At 46.8% G+C, this 22,033-nt stretch overlaps 1 protein-coding gene across 11 annotated transcripts in view; it reads left to right on the top strand.

Moving 5' to 3' along the window:
- Window positions 1–6,220: 6,220 nt before the first annotated feature.
- CSNK1G1 (casein kinase 1 gamma 1) overlaps window positions 6,221–22,033 on the top strand; it is a 110,485-nt gene continuing 94,672 nt past the window's right edge. For 4 of the 11 annotated variants that reach the window (XM_075160620.1, XM_075160630.1, XM_075160631.1 and 1 more), the window contains exon 1: window positions 6,221–6,348. The gene's annotated coding sequence lies outside the window, so the exon portion shown is untranslated. Of the gene's footprint in view, window positions 6,349–7,269; window positions 7,342–7,452; window positions 8,593–8,733; window positions 8,854–10,804; window positions 11,204–16,844; window positions 17,066–17,093; window positions 17,210–22,033 lie in introns of those variants that run through there. The other 7 variants (XM_075160622.1, XM_075160621.1, XM_075160627.1 and 4 more) reach the window with 7 other exon arrangements.

Here is a 22,033-nt window from a genome sequence, read left to right as displayed (position 1 = left end):
AGATTTCTCTTTAATAGAAATTAAAAAAAAAAAGATGATGTAAATTAAGGGCAATAAGCTTGTGATAATGTGCTGTAAAAACTGCAGATTTATTTGCCTGACATCACACAAAATTACAAAAAAACTTACTTTCTAATTATTTTTTAGTGAACTGAAGCACAGTGCTAGTAAGGTAACACACTGACCAGGCTGTTCCGCAAGTAGCTGTTCCCTGTTGCAAACCGTTTGGTACCTGCGTGGCACAGGAGATGGGTCAGCTCGCGCCCTGGTAGCAGGTATTTTCTTTCTAGACCAGGAAGATCTTCATGATCTCGGTAACTTTGTTAGTTATCTCAGCCTCCAGGCAGAGGACAAGTTCCCAGCATGCAGAAATGCTCTCTTACCCCTTGGTTAGCCTGAGCGCAGTACTGGCGCAGCTAAGGGCTCGTTCACACGAGGAAAGGGGCTGGTGTAGTTCGGATGCTCGCACTTAGAGAGACCTGGGGTAGGCATTCCCAAAGGGGGAATCACAGCCGCGGCTGAGCGGTGCCCGTGCTGCCTCAGGTCCCGTGGCTACGGAGGCACCGTGGGTGGCTCTTGCCTCTGCCTTCCCTCTGCCATTTGACCTGCCACACTAGCCATAGTCCTCAGTCACGGTTTCCCCTCTAAAACTACCTGGGAGCCAGCAAAAACCGCTGCGCTTTTCCTTATCGCATCTGCACATCGCCTTAAGTCTGCATCGACCCCTGTGCTAGTCGTGTTTAGCAGCCCCATGAGGGCCACGGAGCTGCAAGCTGGGGAAGGGAGGACTAAGAGCTCCTCTTGAGAAAATTAAATCAAGGCTGCTCTCCCAGGCTGGTGCTCAAGGAACAATGCTGGTGAAGACCTTAACAAACAGGCTCTGGATTGCTCTGACATGCACTTATGTCACTTTAGTGACATACGCACTTTAAAATCTGATGGAGCAGGAACATAAGATGATGTGGAAGGATGTGATGTGCACAAAAGGAGCTCAGGATCACATAGTTGCCTGTGTGGTACACATCTACCCTGCTGTAAAATCTCATAAAAGAGCAAAACTTGGTATTAAGGAGCAGCTAAAACCGCTTTTGCTTCTAATAAATAAATATGCTCACTCCGCACAGGTGAGAGAAAACCCTAATGTTTACATCAGGAACTGCAATCTTAGATAAGGCCCAATTTTTTTCATGGAACAGCATTTTCTGGGCAAAATGCAGGAAAAGGTGTTCGCTTGGGTGCATCCCCGTCCCGGTGGGAATACGGGAGAGTAACCTTTGGCGTGTGAGCGGGGACGCTGCGCTGTGGCTGGGGCAGCTGATTTAGCTCCAGCTGTGCCCCTGCTGGTAACCTTTGAGCTTGGCTTTGTAGGGGAAACCGGAACAGTGCCCAGCTGTTCTGAAAATGAGAAAAAAAAATCTAAGAGGGAGAGAATGCTAAAGCAAAAGAGCTCCAGACAACTAGAAATAAAATTTATAGATAAGACCCCAAAGACCTGTAGAAAGTTTCCACATCCAAAAGCTTACCTGCTTTTTTTTTTTCCCTCTAGCTATCATTGCTCTAATAAAAAAAATTCTACTTAAACCAGCGCTGTGTTTTGCAGATCTGTAGGTGTTCGATTGCTTGGGGAGCTATACCTGCGCCGTGCCACCCCAAATATATTGCTGAACAGTTTATATCTATCGCTACAAATGCTTTAATCCAGCAATATAATTAATAGCAAAGTTTAATAGCAATATAATTAATAGCAAAGTGGTAAAGCAGCGTCATGTATGGTGTTGAAAATAAATTTAAGACAAGGATAAATTGGCTGTATCACTGCACTCGGTGTAATGCTACACCACGTAACAGAGGTTTTCCCCATGCAATGGGATTTCTAGAGTCGTAGGGCAAGAGGTACAAGGGGAACAATCAGCTGGAAATCCAGTCGGTTATTATTACTACAAAGTAGTTTTCACTTTTGAGCTCATTTCTTGTAAATTTAAAGACTTGTTTGATAACGATGCTCTTTTGGTGAAATCCATATGAACACTGCAATTCCCTGATTTTTTAATGGGGTAAAAAAAAAGGGGAATACAAAACCAGCTAAAGCTCAGTGCTCGTGAACGTTCTCCGTAATTAGGATTTTCAACTTAATTTATAAAATAGAGAACAGGAGCAAGCTGAGACTAGCCAGCAAAAGTAAGACCCACCGCCGTGACCCCACACTGACCAATTTATTAATCTCAACTTATTAACACCCTTAGAAACATCCACATTCAAAAAAAAATAAATACCCAGAGCTGACAATAGATGTCAGCAGCATCTCCAGCTACCAAACGCTGGACTGCCCTAGTGACCAGGACAACGCTCATTTTGCCTTCTTCCAATATATTTATTTAGGTAACGTGCGGGGAATATATAAGCATGAGGATGAGAGACTGAAATCGCTCGTTATTTCCTGAGAGTCAGCGTTACCTTGCTAAGTAATGGTCTCCTCAGGAAAATGGCATGGGCAAAATCACCCACCGTTTCACCGGCAAAATCACCGTGGCTCACTCAAACCCAGTGCTGGGGGGGCAGGGATGGGCAGCGCGGGGAACCCGCTCCCCCCAACAGATTTTTTTTTTTCCATCTACAACATGTGGAGTTTTCTGCAGATGTCCAAATTATTTTTCTGACCCCTGACCTCAAGAACATTGCAGCCCTGAGAGCACTAATGAGCATTAAAGTGGCCTAAACGGCCTCAGCTGGGACCCCCACCCATGCCTGAAAGGTCTAGGAGCTCCTTTTGACCCAGGCTGGGGACACCCGGACCTTTCCTGGGGGATGTTGGATGGACCTATGTTGTGAGCAGTTCATTGCTGGTCCTGGCTGCTTGATGGCTCTTGGTCCACCAAGCCAACCCAGGCCAGCAGAAGCAAGGTTTCTCCCCTGGGAAAGGGGCTGGTTCCCACGGGATGCCCAAAACGCCCCTTCTTCATCCACGCTGGGGCTTGGACTGAGCCGCTGCCGGATGGGCAGCGACGCGGCGGGGGAAGGGGGAAAGGAGCGAGGGGTGGCTTGGGGGGAGGGCAGGCAAGGGGGACGTGGAGACAGGGTGAGAGCACAGGGGGTTCACCGCTGGAACAACTGGATGTGTCTTTCAGTAGGTACTCTCGAATGCTCCAAAAACAACTGCAAAATAAGCACAAATAGGGTGTTTAGGAGAGGAGATAGTAGCGTTTAGAAGATAAGAAATCCTAAGGGTCTAACATGTTGAATTTTAAATCTTAGGGGGCAAAATTATCTTTGTCTGGGCAAGAGAGAGCGGCGGGATGGACCCCATCCTTCTCCATCCCCATAGCCTGAGGCGCGGTGGGTTATTTGCTTTTCCCTCTTCAAGAAACATGGAATAATCACAAAGCCCAGCTGCTCCAGAGCATTGTCAAGCTTTTCCCAGCAGAGTCCTTCTGCCCTCGTGTCTGAAACAGAGGAGACGGAACATTTCTGTCGGATCTAGCTAGGCGGGGCTGGAAGGATCTCCTCCGGCCCTCCCGCGGCCGGGGCCACGCAGGGGGGCAGCTGTTCGGCGGGGAGAGCAGATGTCCCTGCCGCAGGGACGCAGGCGGAGGGGAGGGGGGAAAGGGCCGTCAGCTGTCGGGCCGCTGCGTTCTCGCTCCGCTGTGGGAAATCCAGCGCGAAACCTTGGGGACCTCATCCCCCAGATGAAGGGTTTTCATCTCTTTTTCTGACTTTCAAGGCTTTTCCTAAAAAAAACCTGTTACCAGACTATATTGCACTGTGGCACGTATGATGTCCACTTAACACCACTGGCTTTTTTACTTCCCGCTCCTTGAAATAAAGCCTCCCTAGTGCAGAACTTTGAGTTCGGATGCTGCTTGCTTATGCTAAGGGAATTACACAGGATGCCCTCTCGCACAGGAGCGCTATTAATTTCGGTAAATGCCAAGCCTGTTGATGTATATTCCTGCTCTGGATTGGATGATTGTAGGGGCCGTTTCCATCAGGAGAGAGAAGGATGAGACCCTGGTACCTTCTTGCTCTACGTGGTTGCTTTTCTGGTCTCACGCTCCTGCCAAAAAATGCTCTTTTAGTCTTTGTTTTTTCTTTGACTTTGTTTTTTTTCTCTTTGCACGCTCAAGGCCAGCATTACCCCAAAGGATACGGGGTCGCTTTCCGCTTGTGTCCTGCGAGGTCCCCCTGCCCATGCTGCTCCGGCGCTGTGTCGGGGCGGTGCCTCCCTGTGCCTGATCCTGAACAGGGGCTTCATTGTCCTTCCCGCTGCCCCGGACAAAGGGGTATTGTCCTGCCCACCAGCTCCAGCCAGCCGCCCCGCGGCAACGAGCCGGTTCATCCCAACCGGAGATGCTGCAGCAGTTTCAAGAATAAAAGCAGGACGTTTGCTTTCTGTTAATAATAAGGTGCTCGGGAATTGGTCCAGCTTCTCACCTGTCTTGGTCAAGGATGAGGAGCCCAGCGTTGGCCACTAAAACCTCTGGTGGGGTGGTCCTAACCCACCCAAAACGTTTCTGGGTCAGCTGCGAGCTCCCTTCACCCCCATATGTCTTTCGACACGTGGGTCGTTCTTCTGATAAACTCCCAGGGGATTATCACAGAGAATCCGCATGTTTAATAAAACTTACCGAAAGAATTACTTTGACTAAAATTGTTTGATGAGAAACAATTTTTCAGAATTAAGATACTCCTTCGGAGCTCCCGGATGGATCAGAGCAGAAATGAGGAAAATTCAGATGACGGTACAATTTCTACCTGAACGATGAAGCATACTTAAAAACGCAAAGAGGGATGCGGCTGCCCCTGAGCCCTCCGGGGATGCGTGTCCTGCTCCAAAATAATGTAAGCTGCTTCGGTGAATTAATACCATTTTCTTCTCATGGCACTTAAAAAAGGGAGCACTGAATCTTAACGTTTCAAAAGTGCTTAATTCCCGGTGCCTCTTTTATCAAAGATGGGGTGATGCTAATATTTTTTTTTCATTAGTAATATCACAAAGAGACAAAAAGTGCAAACTAAGCTCATCCCAGAGCAGAGGCTCGGGGTAGTGTTAGACACGATGATGGCAGGACCTGCTGTTTAGGTGGCTGGATGGATTAAGACATTTTATTTTTGGTATTAGTATCACTGACTTAAAAGGTATAATACTGTAACTGAGTTGGCAGACTGCACATGTATATTAAAAGAAAGAGTAAGCAAAAAAGCTAAAGTGAAATATTAGCAACTTTTTCTAAAACTGGGCTTTATTTTCAGCTTAATTACAGCACCAGGGGAAAATTTACAAGCCCAGCCTCGGGAATACGAGGTAGTGGGGAAAATACATAATTTTAATGCCTGAATTCTGGATCTAAACAAATTTTCCAGGTGGTTTTTCAAAATTAACCTGTGGGTCATTCTCGGCAGGGGCCATGTGCTGACGAGCTGTGACACGCGTGGCTAGTTAACGAGATTGCCCACGGGCTCGGGGGCCGGCGAGCCACACGGCGGGGATGAAGGTTTTCCTCACGGTGTTTTTTAACCATTTTCAAGGCTTACTGCAATTTAAAACATTCATCTGGAAAACATCGAGTTCTTCTTCGCTAGAAGCGGCCCGGGAGCGTTCAGGTGATGACCCCCGGTGGGTTTCTGCTCCTCCCCGACACGTTCCCTCAGCGGCTACTAAAAGCTGGGATATCACGGGACGTGAGGTGTTTGAGGAGCCGCGTTCTCCCTCCAAAAGCGCTTTGCGGCCCTTGGTGCAGACAGCTACTGGAGGTGCTGCATGCGGAGGGGGTTGGAGGCAACGGTGAATTCGCCGCCAAGTCTCTGTTTCATCACCCAGCTTTCTGCGGATATTTTTCCTTTTTTATAGCCAGGTTTTCCCCTCTCACCGACGCGGCAGCTTTTTGCAGGGCGGGGAGCAGCGGGAGGCACCGGGGCTGCGGCGAGGTGGGCTGCTGCGCCCCAGGCACGGCCCCGCTCGCTCACCTCCGCCTCAGCCCCGGCGGGGCCCGCTCCTGCGGCGGGGCCGGCGGCCGCAGCCCCCTCGCCAGCCGCCGGCCCCGCCGAGGCCTGCCCGCCGCCGCGCCGGCCGCTACGTCCCCCTAGCAACGGAACGCGGTTGCTAGGGCGAACCCGCCGCCGCGGCGCCCCGGAAGCGGTTGCGGGCGGCGCGGGCGCGCAGCTGTCATAGGGCGGTGCTCGCCGCGGGGCGGGGCAAGGGGGTGAGCGCTTCCGGGTCGGGGCCCTCCCCGTCGAGCGCGGCGGAGGGAGGAGCCGCGGCGGGGCGCGGGGAGAGCAGCGGCGGGGCCCGGCCCAGCCCAGCCCGGCCCAGCTCGCCCGCCCGCCCGGGGAGCCCAGCGCCGCCGGAGCCAGGTACGGGCGCGGGGGGCGGCGGGGCCGCCGTCGCTGCGGGGCCTGGGCGGTGGCGGGGGCGGTCGCTTGGCTCCGCGGCGCGGCCCGGCCGCCTTCCCGGGGCCGAGCCTCCCGCGGTGGCAGAGGAGGCTCCGCGGGGCTCGCCGCCTCAGCCCTCCCGGGCGGGAGGGGGAGTGACCGCGGTTGCCCCGGCGTGAACGGCTCCTGCCGGGCGGAGGAGCCGCGCGGGTCCGGGGGACAGACCGGCCGTCCCCGGCGGCGGGGGAGGGCAGGGGCCGGCGCTGGGCGCCGCGGGGGCTTCCTTGGAACGGCCCGAGAGACCCCTGAGGGAGCCCGGCTGTGGGCCGAGCTGGGCTCCGGGAGGCGCCTGGGGGGGGTCCCGCCTCGCCCGGGGTGTGGGTGAGGGGCCCCGGCCGGGTGAGGGGTGCAGGGGCCCCGCGCCGCCTCCGCCGCGGGCGGCTTTCTCGTGTGCGCGTTGTCTGCTCGCAGCTGATTGATCGGAAAGGTGGGATTTAGGAGGGGTGGGCGCACCTCAGGGCATGCGTATGGACAGTCGTCTCTCCCGTGGGCTGTGGTTCTGTCCGTAGCTGGGAGCGTGGGGCAGGGCCCCTGCGCTGTCGGTGGCTTGGGAAGTCTCCTCCTAAACCTGATCCTGTTCCCAGGTCTCAGGGAAGCAAAGCGCTATACGTAGCTGTAAGCGTGTTTACAACTTCTTTGCGTGAAGAAGTTGTATATCCCCCCCATATCTTGGAAACTTATGTGTATGTGCTGTTTGGCACGGTGTGAAACTTTAAGGGTTGGGGTTCGTTGTCTTGTCCAAATTGCTCATGGGATTGTCATCTTCCCTTCCCAATCTGTTTCACTGCTGGCGACCGTCCTCTTCAGCCTTCCTCAACGGGGACTTGACTTTTCACTTCGTAGGAGGTGTCGTGTACCAAGTCCAAGCTCGCGGTCAGTCGTTAACACCTGCTGCCTTCCGTGTCCTGACCTCATGTGAGGTTTTCCACCTTCCCCCTTTCTCGTTATCGGGCTCACAGTGGCCTGGTTGAAGCCACACTGTCATGGGTGTGACCTCAGACTTGATTTTTTTTTTTTTTTTATCAGTGACCTAATGCATATGTGTAACCAGCTTAGCTGCCACTCCCCAAGTTCTTCAGGACTTGCCTTTTCCTTCTCCTAGCTCTCCAGTTACTGGCTGTGATTTACCTAAATAAACCATCTTCTCTGCATTCCCGGTTTAATGCTGCGTTGGCAGCTCGGTCTCTGCCAGCCTGCTGGGAGAGGACGATGGGTGAACTGAGAAGCATGAGCTTTGTTCCCGTTGAGAAGCTCTTATCAAATATTAGCAGTGCTTTCCCACAGATGCATTCCAAAAAATACAAAGAGCGCCTTTGAGTTATGAGTTCGGAGAGATTGCTTTTTTCAGGCTGCAAAAGCTGTGGAGGATTCCTTGCTGCCTGCCAGTTGCTGAAGTTTTGGAAGTGTTGCCTATGCAGTGAAACGTTACTGATAGGAGAATTTGGGTTTTACTCCGTTGGTCTTCTCGATGTGAAGCCAGGCTGACACTAGAGCTCTTTGAGTCAGGGATGAGCTGGAGATGCTGCCGATGATAAATGTCAGCAAGAGTTCTTGTACGGGGAAGGTGACCGCCGGCAAGGTGCAACCAGATAAGAAAGGAATTTAAATATCACGGTGTGTAGAAAAAAATAATTCTTATCAAAAAAGCCTGATGTACTTAGAAAGCATGGAGGATCATGGCAAGAACTGACCAGGCAAATCTCTGTATTGAAGTTCTGGCTGCCAGTGTAGTGGTACCCTGGTACAGCTGATACTGCAACCTTTTGGCAAAAATATTGCTGACTCCAATGAAATTTTAGAGTATCCGCTTGATAAAATCAGGGTTTTACGCCTTACGCCTTGTATAGGTACCTAACCTTTGTTTAGATACAAGTATTTCTTCAAACGATGCCTGCCCTGAGACTGCTTTTTCTGCACTCAGCAAAGTGTCCAGCTGGTGCCTTTTTTATTTTTTAAGAGCTGTTGAGCTGCGAGGAAGATGAGGCACAGCTCTCTGCTTTACTCTGCAAGTCTATAGCAGCATATTTTTGACCGCTGACCTAAAGTCCATGCCGGGTTTAGGCCAATCTGGGCTTCTTGCTGCGTGTGGAAAGCTCTCCTGTTATCCTCTGGCCACGATGGTTAGAAACTTGCACTAGATTCTCACAATAAATCTATTTGTGGCTGGTACGTACCTGTCTCTGTTTGTGCCAGTGTTGCGTCTTATAAAAACAGCTCTCCTCTCCTTTGGTGCTTTCAGAAAGCACTCAACTCTTGGCTTCTTATTTTCAAACCATGCACGCCGACCTTGCAGTTGCTCTTTTCCAGGTTCTCTGTCGATCTCTTCTGTGCTCGTGTTTGCTTAAAGCTAATCCCTGAATGCCCCTGACCGGAGCAGGGCACAGAACGGCAGGGGAGGTCTCTCTGGGATGCTGTGCGGTGCCGCAGGTAATTTCTTTGTGCCGGTGTCCTTCATGTCTGAATCAGGTTGGTGGCTCACAGGTCACAGCGACAAGCTAATACCCTGTGTCTCTTTCTTTTTTCCTTGGATTAAAGAGCTTTCCAGTTCATAGTACCATTTCTTGCAAAGTCTGAAGTGTGTGACCTTGCCTCATTCCAGTCCGTCTATCATACTCCTCCGTAGGAGTTTTTATGCTGTTCCAGTTCTCCGTATTGACAGCAATTTGACTTCCAGTCAAAGTTGCTGATGGAAAATATTCTGGTGGGAGTGATCAACCTGGCAGGTTCGCAGAGCTCCGTTGCGAGGGGAGTTATGAGCTGGGTGAGATCCTAAGATCGCAACCTAGTCCACAGCCTTCCCTATGCTGAGATTGCCCCCTTTTTCGTGGTTTTTAAACTAATTTCCAGCTCTTCTGAAGCAATCAGCTGCTGCATATTTTCAGGTTAACAGATGAAATCCTGTATAATGCGTTAAAAAGTGCTACCAGATGAGACCAGGAATCCATCTGGCCTAGTATCCTGCTCACTAGTAACCAGTAGCAGATGCCTGGGGAGGGGAGTGCGCAAATACAGCAGATCTAATCTGGGGAAATATTGCTTTATTTTTCCCTCTCCAGCAGTTTAGGACCTCCCTGAGCCAGGTGTTTGAATTTAGTAACCTTCACGTGTCTCTTCCACGGATTTGTCCTCTCGCTTTGAACAGTCTTGATATTCGCTACCTTGCACAGAGAGACGCTGGACAATAAGTGTGTAGGCTACTTCTTACGTGGTCTACACATGAGGAAGAGACTGGAAACAAGAACTGGGGGTGTCCAAAAAAACTAGCAATAAACAAATTTAAAACAAATTACTTTTCACTTTCTCCATGACATTCATGATTTTAGGAAACTACTTTTTCCGTTCCTGGCGGTCTCTTGGCTGGGCTGAATTGTCCTCATCTGTTCAGACTTTCCTTTCCACATCTCTTCTCCTTGCTCTTCATGTCGTTGCCAGCTCTGCTCCAGCCTCCTTGAGATAGGGATGCCAGGAGGGGCGGCAGAAGCGAGTGGGGGAGGTTGGCAGAGGTGCTGATCAGATCAGCAGGTGATATTTATGGCGCAGGTGCCTCTTTAGAAAACACCGTGTGCTGTGGATTTGTATTTTGTTCTATATTATTGTCTGTGTAATTACAGACATTCTGCTTGTTCGTTAGTGCTGAAAAAACCACGGAGCTACGGTTTTTGTGGAATGCTCTGCTATAGCCCCGGTGTCCTGTTCCCCAGTGTTGGCTTGAGTTCAGTCTGTCACATTTTTTTAAGTTGAATTTAGGGTGGTTGTTCCTGATGTGCTGCGCTTCAAATTGTATCACCCACTCATATCACGAGATTTTACTGCAATTCGTTGGAGTCATTGCTCTTATTTACTGATCGTGCTGAATTATTCAGAGTAGCCAATGTTGTCATCTTAGTACTGCCTTCTCTTGCACAGCTCAATGTAGTTGGGCAGAGCAGAATCCTTTGGCGAGTCCCCTCTGCTACAAAACTGACCAGTGATGCCTTTCTTTGCCCTTCCTTTTTTAACCAGTTCTTTACATATGTGAAGGATTTTTCTTTCTATCCTATAGAGTTTTGTTCTCCAAAGAGGTTTGAAGGATCTTGCCATGTAGTATGCTTGGTTTTTTCAATGAAGTGTATCAGCTGCCTTTTCCTTTTGCGTGTGCTCTGCCTCCTGCAAAAGAAAAAAAGACGGACAACCACCTCCAACTGACTCCTGAGACATGACTTCATTTTATAAAATATAATTAGCCCTGCGTCCATTTAGTCCATTCTTTAGGACAACTCTGATTTGCTCGGCGTGGCTGCCTGGTTTGTGGTTGCTCAGATGCTTCTGAATCGCTCTGTGAAAGCTGGTGCAAGTGTCTTTCAGGTACTGTGCTGCAGCTTTAACCAAGAAACTACGCGGGGAACTTCCCCATCCTCCTGCTGGGTGACTGTATGTAAAGTGAGGTTGTTGCTGGTGCCTTGTCTTCTGAGTGGTCCTTTGCCACCTGGAGCCTTATTTGCTTGGCTTGCTTTACTGGGGTCAAGCGGGGAGAGTGGAGATGGCCAAGCTCAGCACATTGCGTGTAAAACACAGTTTTAACTTTTGGGAGATGTTGTCTGATGATTATTTAACCCAGTAATAAATCATAGGACCTTTTCCTTTTTTTTTTTAAATAATAAAACCTTTCTAATTTGTATTTAATTTCCTTGTTGGACTTTTAGCCTTGCTGTACCGGATAGATTGGCTTCTATTACTCCTATGGCACGGTCAGATCGCACAGCAGGAGCTCACAGCAATACTCCAGCTGCCGTTCAAGGTGAAGGCAGGAATTGCCGCTTCTGTCATCCGCTGCCGGGGAGGAGTCGCTTTATGCTATTTAAGAACTTAGTCCTGGCGTTATATATTGACCCGACACTTGCACAGTTTACGCAGAGACATTTGAAGTCTCTACTTAATGCCGTGTTTCCTGCTTGTACAACCCTCTGGTGATACCGTGGCAGCTGCTATCGCTGCTTGGGTGGCTGAGACTATATTTTTCTGGTTTAAAGCTGGAATTCTGATTTACAGGGTATTTCTTGCTGACACAGTAACCTTAGATTGCTCGAATGGTGGTGTATGCTAAAGAAAGCTTAGATCCTCTAAAATCTTGTTTAGTCCTCATATACTTGGAACATCCCTTTGACTTGTCTGCCCACCAATGTGTTTTGAATGAACCCGCTACATCCATATTATCACTTTAAAAACAGGCTTTCGGGTTTCTCCATCTTCTAGACTTCCAGCATTTGTGTAGAAATGCACTTGTGCCTTGGTTTGTCTTTCCATGTTATTTTACTTGTACTGTATTGATTTTTCTAGCTTCTGATTTTTACATGGCTAACTCTTGTTCCATCTGTAGGGTTTTTTGAGGAGGTGAAGCTCTTATGAACCAGGTTCTTTCCCCAAAAAACTGCATCATCCTCAGATACATGCTTCTCTGTATCTGCTGGCTTTCTCTGCTCTTCTTCTGAAGTGTCAGGGGAGCCTTCAGTCTTGATTGCAAGTGCCGGTGTCCAGGTGCTATTTTGGTTAATTCAGTCCTCATTCTTGTACAGGCTTCCAGTTGTCCAAAAACCATCTTAATTCCTAATGAATCCAAGCCTGAATGTGGGAGCAATTCTTTGAGATACTGTCACACAACTCTTGGTCATCGCCTTCCTATTCTCAGCCTGAATTTTGCCTCCAGAAACTTCCCTCCATCATATGCTAGCCGTACCTTTGTGGACCACAGGCAGCAGCAGCTCCTTCCCGATGTTATTTAGTAGTGTGTTCCTGCACAAAGAGGTACTCACTGAAGATACACCCTTTGGAGTCCTGCAAAGTTCCTGGATTTGATGAATTTATGGCAGTGGTCACCTTGACCTGCAGAGAGCTGAGACAATTTAAGGCTTCGGTCTACAGCGGCAGAAATGCCAGTGTGGAAAGCACAAATGCAGAATGTAAAGGAATCGCCTCGAAGGCGGTGACTCTCCCCCTCTGCTCTGCTCTTGTGGGACCACACCTGAAGCACTGCATCCAGCTCTCGGGTCCCCAGTGCAAGAAAGACGTGGACCTGTTAGAGCGGGTCCAGAGGAGGCCATGGAAACAGTCAGAGGGCTGGAACGCCTCTGCTGTGGAGAAAGGCTGAAAGAGTTGGGGTTGTGCAGCCTGGGGAAGAGAAGGCTCAGGGGGAACGTTCTTGCGACCTTTCAATATGTAAAGGGGGCTTATAAGAAAGATGGAGAGAGACTTTTTACCAGGGCCTGTAGTGACAGGGCAAGGGGCAATGGCTTTAAACTGAAAGAGGGTAGGTTTAGATTGGACATAAGAAACTTTTTGATGAGAGTGGCGAGACACTGGAACAGGTAATCCAGAGAAGTTGTGGATGCCCCATCACTGGAAATGTTCTAAGTCAGGTTGGACGGAGCTCTGAGCAACCTGATCTAGTGAAAGATGTCCCTGCCCACGGCAGGAGGTTGGACTAGGTGATATTTACAGGTCCCTTCCAACCCAAACCGTTCTGTGACTCTATGGAGATAATAAAATCTCAGACTTATTGTGCCTGCTTCATCACTATATTCCATATTAAATCCCCCTAGATGTCTTTTTTTTTTTTTTTAATAGAGGGAGGAGGTACTTTAACTCTTTGCTAAAATACCTGTTTGATTTCTGGTTCATCAGACACTACGTACCTTTTAAAAGACCACTTATTTCTAGAAGTGGCAAAACCAACAATGAAACGTGATTAGTGTGAGATTACCACCGTTTTCTCCTGGCTTTTCATGTGTTATTCCTTCCCGTAAGATCTATTTAGAGCAGCTCATCTTCAGAAATGGATAGGTGTCTCTTACCTGTCTGAATCTTCTGTTTTGGTTTGCTCGTCTGTGAGCAAATCTGTTCCAGATAATAACTTAATAGCCTGAAGAGTTGACAGCAATTCTACCCTGAAGATTAGCCTGACAGTTTCTGCTTTGTGGAAGACAATTGAGTAGCTTGGATTTGTTACTCCTAGCGTTTAATGCGGGAATTTGGGATATTCAGTGGTGAGATGGGAAAACTGTTTTCCTGTCTGCTCTGCTATCCTGCTCCTCTTTTTTTTTTTTTCTTTTCTTTTTATGATTATATTATGACAGTCCTTTAGGCTGGGAAAATTGCAGCTGTTTACAAAAAAGTGAAGGTTTCTTTTCAGTCCTGAATCTGCTGTCATTTTTTCTGAAGCTGTCACATTTCTGTAGTCTTCTAAGATGAGCTGGCTATGTTGTGCATGGTACATTAGAGGAGGCCACATCATTTATTAAATATACTGAGTAGTTGCTGTCCTGTATATATGTTTTAACGCCTATTGATAAAGCTTGGTGAGTTCATGCAGTTCGTGATGATGCTAAGAAAACTCTGGAATACCTGCTTTCTATAAAGCTACTCCTTTTTTCTAGCCCACAAGGAATTGCTGTACTTTAGTGCTGAAGCTAGGTTAATTAAGTTGTAGGAGAAACCTACTTGAACTCTGTGAAGCCAACCAATATGTGTTTCTTGAAGCTATTTATTTTATGTTGCAAAACACGATCACTTCCATCTTAGTGATTTGCTATGGAGCTCAGTTCATAATTTAACTCATCTAATGTAGCAGAAAATCTTGTGTGCTTAGGAGGTTGAAATCTGCATGTGTTTTTTCTTAAATACCTATCTTTGTTGCACCTGTAATTAGGGTAACATCTTGTTTGTAGAAATAACAAACCAAACTCAGTGTTCCTTTGCTAGCTGCTGCACCTTCACTCTTGAGTAATAAATCAGAAGGTAGATTCAGATGCGGTTGTTTTCCTTCCTTCGCATTAATGGAGAACACACTACAGGAAAAACTGACTTGAAGGAAATCTGTCTGCATCTGTCTAGTCTTCCTCATAGCAAGGAGGGGCATATGAATTGAGTTATCTACTCTTGGATAAAATTCTTTAGGTGGGTTTCTGAAGTGTAGCGATCTCAAGCATCTCAGACTGACTGGGTCTTCAAGCTGTCATTCCTCGTGACTCAAAATTCCTTGTAGATCTGACTTCTGCTTATTTAGATCTATTAAAAACAAAGAAGAGGAAGTCCTCTAAAATACGGTTTATAATATTGTTCCATCGACAGAGCCAGTTCTGGCAAGTGTAATGAAACAATTCAGCTTTTATCAAGTTTGGTACAAGTTGCTTACTTGTAAGTCCTGTAGCAACCCTGTTTTTGGCTGATCTGGCTGTCCTTAGGTACCTTGTAACTGTCTTCCTTTGTAATGTGCAAGGCTAGTTTCTACAGCTTGTTTTTATTTCCTAGATTTTAAAGAACACATTTCAATGAACAAATGAAACTTAAGCACCTATAACGTTATTTTGATGAAGCAGAGACCACATACTTTGTAGTTGTCTCTTTTCAGCTCCAAGTTAGACTTCAAAGGTCTCACGTTTAGGAGGCTCATGAAGACTCGTTCTTGCTGTCGCTTTTTGGCAGGGCTGCAGAAGCGGGTAAACACACTGGTTTGTCCTGGGAGGGAGGGATTGTGGCAACACATGCATTAAGTAACTTCTTAGATGGAAATAAATGTTTCCAAAATACATGCTATGTGTGCATCCACCAGGTAGTGAGGTTCTTCCCCATCCTGAAAAACATTTGCTCTGTGGTTGCATTTTGCTAGCCATAGACTATCTCAGCTAGCTTAGCATCAGTGCCAGGTTAAATGGTTTGGAGGTCCTCGGATTCTCTGGATGATCATCCTGCGGCTGAGATCAGGCCTGCAGCCACTTCGGCATCTGATATTGCTTCCCAGCTGTCCTCTGTTTGGAAAGGTTTTGACAGGTTTCTAATTCTGAAAAAGCTCTGTGCAGTGTTGGCAGCGCTAAGGCTTCAGTTTTACTGGTGATAGATGCAACACCAGTGATGGTAAATCATAGTTAGGCTGTGCTCCGCTTCTGCGGGAAGAGTATCTCTGCTGAAATTTATGTTATTCAGTGGTTGAGATCCAAAACTGGTATTAGGCTCCAAACCAATACGCAGTCCTTTGTTTTTGTCTAGATTTACTGGATACAGCACTGGTACTCGGTGTTTTTTATCATTTCTAAATGTTAGTAGTTATTGCGCGTGCCAGAGTGCCTTCACTTGTCAAGATCTATGATTGGGAGCGTGGTGTTTTGGAACCACTTGTTCTGTTCTTTCTGGTCTCTACAGAAAACTGAATGCTTCAACGTTAAGGAGGCAGCGTGGTCAAAGACGGGGTTTTGGGGGTAACTTGTTGGCTGCTGTGGTGGTAGCTCAGGGTTCTGTCTTGCAGCATACAGGCCGGGGGACTTGAGGGTCGGGATGCTGCAGGGACAGGTTCGGATGTAAAAGCAGCTACGTGTGGAGTGAAGGTTGGATGTTCAGGCAGCCTTCTGTGTTACCATCTGTTTGCAGAGACTCGAGGGGATGGAGTGTGACTTACAGGTATCTAGTTGGACGGAATATACTCAATATCTACTGTAAGAAACCTTGTGCTCTTTTGGACTTGGTGCAGTCATCTCAGTAATCCTGGTTTTGTTTGTGTGATTGAGGTAATACTCCTATTTGGGTTTCTTGCATCAGAATAGGTTCTTCGGGGTCTCTGAAGGCCTGCAGGGCTGAGGCAGATAGTGTAGATATTCCCCAGCAGTGTCTTGAAACCAAATTCTTTAACTTTTTTTTTTTTCTACGGGTAGATTCTGTTGAATGATTGCAGCAATCCTGGACGTTGAACCTCAGTTGGGTGCTGTGGTCCTTCTGTGGGCTTGTGGCTGATACTGATCCTAAGACCCAACACAGCTGAAGAATCTGAGTCATCACCATCTTTTGGCTTGGAAAATTATTAAATGTTTGACAAAGCTGTTTGCTGTGACACCTTTTGGTAAACCGGGGCTTGTCTTCACAAACTGTTCAATCAGTCTCTGCTAACATTTACAAAAGCTTGGAACAATCCCTGTGTTCTCGTTGATCCGCTCTTCTATAGCGTGTTATAACTGTAGTGCGAGGCGTGTTAGAGTAGGAAATATGCTTGCTAAGGATGTGTTCTAAAATACACTTGTGCTGAAACCCCATCTGTTAAATCTTCTTGAGCTCCTCTCTTACTGACTCTAACATTGAACGTAGTAATAGTTTACACCACTCGAGCAAACCAACCTTAAAACAGTATCGCAGTGTCCTGATACTAGTTTTGTGTGGTATTCAAATACGTCTCCTCTCTGACGAATTGAGATTGGGCTCCCCGTTAATAGCTTTGAGATCATTTGCAATTAAATGGAGTCAAGTCTTCAAGGGATTTACCCTTGGACCAGTGCTCAACACCAGTATCCGAGCTTCCCCTAACTAATAGACTTGCCTGAGGCACAGGTGGCTAAATTTAGTCTTCTAGCCAGCTAGGTATGACCTTGTGTTACAAGGACTTTTTCTACTTGTATCTATAGCAAAATGTAAAGGCTGATTTCCTGTGGTGGATGGAGCTTTGGGGCTCAGTGGCACCGAAAAGCTTTTTGTGTTGGATCATCGGCTGACGCTTCCAGTGCCGCTGTTGGCAGCGATTAACTCCGTACCTGGACGCAGTTCAAAGGGTCTACAAAGGATCTACTGGTACAAAGCGATCCTCACCAGTGGGTATTAAGGCTTCAAAGAAGACAGATGCCACTTGGTACGTAGAGCAGATTACTTGGTAATGAACATTTCTAATTGACAGCTACGCTGAAGATTAGGGATTGAAAGCGGAAGTTGAATCGAAGTGGCTTCATACAGATGCAATTTCCTGACTGTGTGAATGGTAATGTTTGCCTTCGAGGTAAGGTTAAGTTTATCTGTACAAAATAGCCTTTACTCCAGCTTCTGGGAGAAGTTTTTAGTGTGTGTGAGACGGTGCACAGAGGTGGACGGTTCTGGCATCTGTTTTATTGCGTGGGTTTGCCTTCGTGTGTGAAGTGAGACTTATCCTCTGTGTTCAACTTTAGCAGCTTTTTGTTAAGACTGCTTCTAATTAAATACATAATTCATCCTCCGAGCGTAATGAAGAAGATGCCTTCGGTGTGTAATCAGGCTTCTGGAGCTCTTCTGCCATCCTCAAAAAATGCCAAACTTCTCTGAAGTTGGTAGCGTGCTGCCAGCTGAATGGGAGAAGTTGTTGCTGGGAAGTCAAACAGGATTTTCAACTGTCTGCGGCGGTTGCTTATGTTTAGGAGTGCAGTGAGTGGTGTGGTTTTTTTGGCTTGTGAAAGAAACTCTTTTGCAGGTGAGTGGGCAAAACCCTTATTGTTTGGCATGGGCATGGCTTGCCAGTTGGGACCGTCAGGATTTATCTCCCTGGCATTGACTTGGTTGTTGTTGGCATGCTGGTCTCTTGCTTGCTACAGGTAGTATGCATTGTTTTATTTTTTTGGAGGGCTGAAATATTAATCTGATTAAGGACTAGGGTCGTTGAGTAAGATGCTGAGTGAATTTCAATAGATGAGTGTGTGACTACATCTATTGCACTGTGCATTTCTGGTCATTGCATCTTCAGTGGAGCTGGAAAACGTACAGAGAAGGGCAGTTGAGTTGAAGGCAGAGGAGCAGCTGCCTATCCTGGGGGGTCTAAAATGTCTGAGACTCTTAGGATTGGAAGCATTTCTTTAAAATGGCAACAAACTTCTGGATCTTGTTCTAAGAGTTTGTGGAAGCTGGTGGTTTAGATGCATTCAAAAAGTGGTTCGACAAACCCGTGGTCAGCAGGTCCATAAAATGAATGCTGGTAGGAATGGGCAGGCATGTCCATAGTAACCTGTAATCCAGCAGTTGTGGATGCAGAAGCTTACTGCTCCCTGTGGCGTCTGCGATCATCGAAGATGGAGACGGAATAGCAGGAGGGCGTTTCTTGTTTCAATTATTCCAACATTATGACCCCCCTGCCTTTCCAGAATATTGGGGCAGGGCGGGGAGGCAATATTTCTGAAGAGCTCTGGAAGATGGCGTACGGATACTTGCTGGAAGGAAAATCTGTGTTTTTCAGCATACTGTACATACCTACAGGTGTCCCGTGCTGTACATATTCAAAGGAGATTTGCTGTACAGCATACTGCGGCTTATGTCTGAAAGCGTTTCAAGGTGGGATAAATAGAAACTGAAACCAGGCAAAAAAAAAAATTAGAAATAAGGGATGAAGAAAATGATGGAACATGAAGTTCTCGGTCCCATTAGAAGGGAAAAAATTCTTGAAATTCCACCTTTTTATGCAGAAAGTGGGAGGAGGTGTTCATAATGCTTCTCTTCAGCTTTCCCAGTGTGGGATCGTGACCAGCAGGCAGCTGGGCGTTCCTTGCAGGCGGTGATCGGCTGATAGCCCAGAACAGGGCAGGGACAAGGACGAGTGAAGCGTGCACATGTTAATGTCCTGTTCTGTGTCATACTAATTACATGAAGTGTATATAGTGATGATCGCAATGCTTCCCCGATGCTGTTTTGCTCGTGTTCACGTCATGGCTGACCAACTGTGGATTGCTTATTTAGTTTCTCAGCTTGCTGACCCATGCCTGCTAAAAATCTAGTTTTAATCAGAAATTGGACTATTAAACCGGTAGTCTTTTTAGCATGTTTGAGGAGCTGTTGATGTAGTTTTGTACCTAAACACGAAACTTGGTGTTTCAGTACCTTGCTTGGTATTGAAATGTCCTGTTGTGGAGTGTTAAAAGCTTGCAAGGCTGTGGTGGTAACTGCTGTGCCCAAAAGGGGAGGTTTTGGTCCTGCCTTTCCCATGTGCTGCTGCTGGTGCTCGTCAAACCTGTTCCTGAGCTGCCCTAACTCTCTAACGTGGCACACAGCTCTCCAGGTATTGTTGGGTTGGTTTTCTCCTGTTGCTATAATGAGTTAGACTTGTTCACAAATGGGTCTGATAAGCACAGGCAGGGGAGAAGCCGGCAGGAATTCCTCCGGGGGGTTGCTGCAGCTCTTCGATTGCTCCATCTTATGGAGAACACACTTGAGTTTTCCTTCAAAGGTCTTTTTCATCCTGGTGCAAGTTCCAGACTACAAGCATCTTCCCAACTTTTGGGGCACGTGTGGATTGTTGGTCTCTCCTAAATAGGGTTCACACATGGAGGAGGATAACCAGAAGCTGCAAAGAAGGTAAAGTCTACAAAAACTCTTGAGTAACAGCTTGATGAATGGAGACGAGTGGGCTTTTCTTGGAAAGTGTCACCTCTTCTCTTTAGAGGGCCAGTGGTGTCACCTGAGTACGTGGCAAGCTTTCTGAATCTGTCAGGGAGGGAAAAGGATCTCAAATATCTGCATTTGGGTTACTGGCTTGTGCTTAGGCTTGAGGAGGAGTATCAGCTGAGCAGGCTATTCTAAAGAGCATTAAATTAAGTCTGTTAATGATTTAGTAAAACAATGTAGTAAGTGGGGGAATGTCGAGCAAATCATCTTTGCTGTGAAGGCTGGGAGAGGTGAGTGCTCTATAACAGAGCTTGGTTACCCTTTTCTTCAAAAGCGTATGAAGAACTGAAGAAACTAATCTTCAGGGATCTTGTAAGAAAACTCCTTGGACTAGATGTTGGTGTTGTTTTTGAAGTCTTATTGCATGGTCCAGGCTGGGATTGAAACCTGGGAGTGTGAACTTGACTGTCTCTAATAAGACAAATGCCATTTGGGATGACTTATTTTAGACTTGACTTAGGAGGGGTTTACCTCTTCTCCCAGAGGGCCTGGGAGTGGAAATGTTCCTTGTGCAGATGCTAGAAGAATATCAACTGTGTGACTCATGTAACCCATAAAGGGATCCTTGGAAAAGAAGAAAAAATATCCAAAATATGAGCAAAGTGCACTGTGATAATAGTAATATGGAGCCTGTGATCCAGGTACTGTGCATTTCGGAGGAAGATGTATGGTGAGTGAGTGCTGTGTAGAGGCACTTAAGACAGATTGCGATCAGAGTGTTCCTTAAAGCCTCTTTCAATAAGATTGAGTTCAAAATCCCACTTTTAAATATTTATCATAACTCAATGTTTAATCAAGGTGGGTGCTCCGTTTCAGTCCTCTCTGAACTCGTGGCACCCAGACCGTTACTCGGCGCTGTTTCGTAGGGGTACCCTGTGCTCTTGTTTCAGGGGAAGCCAAAGGGGAAGTGCTCTTTCTTTGCTCTGCGGTAAAAAAGAGTAAAAAGCAGATGTTTCACATTAAGATGTGTACTTGTTTTTCCCAGAGCCACATGCTATCTTTCTTCCAGGCTACTGTTTCTTGCACGGTATCTGCAGCTGTTGGGGGGGGAAAAAGGTTAAATCATCTGGAAGTGAAAAGTAAAATACTCCTTGGGTGGGCTTTCCCAGTTTGAGTTTCAAGCTTTGGAGGCTGTTTCAAACAGGTCAGGGTTTCAGGAGCGGAGACTGGTATCGAAAGGATAAAATACAGTTATCTTCGAGCATCCTCGGCGGGGCTGTAATGTCTCTGTGTGCTCAGGCTGAGATGTCATTGTACCACGTCATATTGAATGATTGCTTGCTGCTGGAAACACATAGTCTAGCTCCATGTTGGGAATATCTCAAGTAAGTATAGGCAGTGAAAACTTTATATAAAGAAATTTAATTTAGAGTAAGCAGGACTCTGTTCTGGATGAGTCAAAAGATTTAAAGAATTTCATTTCATGATGTTCATCTGTTGCGAGTAGACTTTATCAGAACTTGCCCGCATGTTTTCTCTAAATTTTGTAGTCTCCTTGTCTTATTTGAGGCACTGTTCTGTTCCCTTTCATCACAAAGACCATTGGCATCAGTTTTGAAGTCTGCAATATTTTGCTGTTAACAAAATGTAGGCTTGTGCATTAGAAGTACATGTGGGTGTCAGCAGCTTGCTGGGAATACCGAACCTTCACAAGCGCAGAGATCGCAGTTAGGCATGCCGCTAGATAACTCAAAAAATTTTGTTTGCTGCTTCCCTTTTGTAAAGGCAAAATTGAGATCTAGACCTGCTTGCAGCATTTTCTTGCTACATTTGAAATGTGTGGGCTACTCATGAGTTAAGGGAATTGAGGGAGAGAGACGTCAAGTGGTTTTTGCAAGCAGCAGTATTTTCTTTTTTTTTTTACCTAGGTGTCAGACGATAAATACTGTTCTGAGCAGTACCCAAGTACAGTGTCAGAATAAAAGCTGACTCTCTTTTTCTCCAGTTGAGCAGAATGAATGTAGTTGTCAGCTTTGGGATGTATACAGGGAGGAATTTGCAAATTACTGAGTCCAAGCAGGAGCCTTGCTTCAAGTGCACTTGTTAAGGCATTCAGCTTTCTGTCCAGCTCTTCTCCAGGTGTTGAATATATCTGGTTTTGGCAAAAAGACAGCAAAATCTACCCAACAAGGTGTGACTTTTCCCCATTTGACACTGCTACTTTCCATGTTTTGAGGACAGACAGCTTTAATGTGTAGTTTGGTTCCTTTCTGCTTCGCTGCTGCTCTGCTGTCCACTAGGCATAGGTTTTAATATCTACTGATAATTAGCAAAAAATACTGCTTATTTATTCATGGCTCGTTGGCACATAATGCTGCTTATTTATTCTATGCAAAGTTAGTGTCGCACTCTTTCCCTTCTGACACGAAGTGGTTATTTATATCTAGCTAACATTAAAGGGTCGGCAGTGGGTTAGGTCAGG

The sequence above is a fragment of the Calonectris borealis genome, chromosome 11 (assembly GCF_964195595.1).
Source record: "Calonectris borealis chromosome 11, bCalBor7.hap1.2, whole genome shotgun sequence".
Classification (NCBI taxonomy): domain Eukaryota; kingdom Metazoa; phylum Chordata; class Aves; order Procellariiformes; family Procellariidae; genus Calonectris; species Calonectris borealis.
The sequence above is the reverse complement of the archived record's forward strand: the minus strand, read 5'-3'. Positions and strand labels throughout refer to the sequence as shown.